Raw genomic sequence first — 2,195 nt, forward strand, 5'->3', positions numbered from 1 at the left:
CTGCCCTGCTACCCCCGATCATGTGAGTGGCCCTTCTCTGGACCCTCTCCATGTTGTCCACATCCCTCCTGAAGTGCGGCACCCAGAACTGGACACAGTATTCCAACTGCAGCCTGACCAGTGCTGCATAGAGGGGGAGGATCACCTCCTTGGACCTGCTCGTGATGCATCTGTGGATGCATGACAAGGTGCAGTTAGCCTTCCTGACTGCATCCCCACATTGGCAGCCCATGTTCATCTTGGAGTCTATAATGACTCCAAGATCCTTTTCTGCCTCTGTGCTGATGAGAAGGGAGTTCCCCAGCCTGTAGGTATGCTGCTGGTTCTTTCTCCCTAGGTGCAGTACCTTGCACTTGTCGGTATTGAATCCCATCCTATTCTCATCACCCCCACCCCTGTAACCTGTCCAGATTCAATTGCAGCCTGTCCCTCCCTTCTAGCGTGCCCACTTCTCCCCACATCTTAGTGTCATCCACAAATTTGAATAGGGTGCTTTTCACCCCCTTGTCCAAGTCGCTGATGAAGATGTTGAACAGTGCAGGCCTGAGGACTGAGCCCTGGGGGACCCCACTGCCCACATTCCTCCAGGTCGAAAATGACCTGTCCACCACCACTCTCTGGGTGCAGCCCTCCAACCAATTGGCAGCCCATCTGACTGTGTAGGCATCGACACCACAATCTCCTAATTTTTTAACGAGAATAGGGTGAGAGACAGTGTTGAAGGCCTTCCTAAAGTCCAGAAAGACTACATCTACCTGCGTCCATGGATTTTGTGACCTGGTCGTAGAAGGCCACCAGGTTGGTCTGATAGGACCTGCTCTAATGAACCCATGTTGGTTACCCCTAAGCGTACACTCTCCTGCTTGCCCCTCGCAGATGTGCACCTGGATAATTTTCTCAAAGAGCTTCCCCAGGACCAAGGTAAGACTAACAAGCCTGTAATTTCCTGGGTCCTCCTTCCTCCCTTTTTTGAAAATGGAGACCACATTGGCCCTTTTCCAGTCCTCTGGCACCTTGCCAGAGCACCACGAGTGCTTGTGAAGCTGTGCCAGGGGTCCCGCAATGACCTCTGCTAATTCCCTCAGCACTCTGGGGTGGAAATCATCAGGACCTGCTGATTTGAACATGTCCAGTCCCTCCAGAAGTTCCCTGACTAGGTCCTCACTGACCCTGGGCCTGGCTGTGCCTCCCCTGGGACCATCGGGGATCCAAGTGGTGGGGATGACCTAGTCTCTGTTCAGAAAAATGGAGGCAAAGAAATTGTTAAATAGGTTAGCTTTGTCATCTGGTGAGACCACCAGATTTCCAAGTATGTCCTGCAGAGGCCCCACATTACCCGGAACTGCCCAAAGATGTGGTCCCTGGCATGAGGAGCTTATACTATAAGCAGTTCTCTGCAGGTGCTCCTATGATCGTTGTCAAAGGGAAATCATTTCTGGCTCAAGCCTGCAAATACTACTAATCACTGTTGGGCAGGCCCATTGGATTAGGTTGGAGAGAACAGCAGCACTGGGCATTCAGGGCAGAGATGGGAAGTCAGGAGCAGGAGACAGACCCAAATCATTCTGTAGAAACTAGGAGGAGGTGCCAGGCTCTACACAGGGGACCAGGATGCCAGGTGGATCTTGCAGAACCAGGACATCCAGGTAACTTTACTTGTGAACATTCCCATCTCATACCAGGATTCAGCTGGACTTGGGCTCCCTGTGGCAGCTGACTCCATACTCACAAAACATTTCCTCTTCAGCACTCAAAGGCTCAGTGTAGCACTATTGTGGAGCTCCTGGGACACCTGAATGGGTTGGGCTTTGAAGGTCCTCTCAAGCCATGGCCACTTCACAGTGTTTTGTCACTCTGACAAATTGCACTTGTTTTAGCTTAAGTTTTCATGCTGGGTTTTAGCTTGGTTTGTTTGAAGTGCTGAGAAAACGTGTGCAGCTGCTCAAGGGCAAGGCAGTATTTGAAAGGAAAATTATGTTGTTCACACATTAGGCAGAGAGTTTCAGATGCTCGTCTGGTCCTTGAAAACTCCCCACATTATTTGGATTTAAGCCCTCACAGCTGCTACCCTCCCCATGGGATCCACGTGTGTCAGGATGTGAGAGTCAGAGTGGGTTAGAACAGCGAAGGCAGGGGGTTGGGGCAGGATTTGGGCTGATTGACCACAGAGCGCATCAGTGAGCCTGCATGAATTC

This window comes from Crocodylus siamensis, chromosome 15 (genome assembly GCF_052110815.1).
Source record: "Crocodylus siamensis isolate JL-2025a chromosome 15, ASM5211081v1, whole genome shotgun sequence".
NCBI lineage: Eukaryota > Metazoa > Chordata > Crocodylia > Crocodylidae > Crocodylus > Crocodylus siamensis.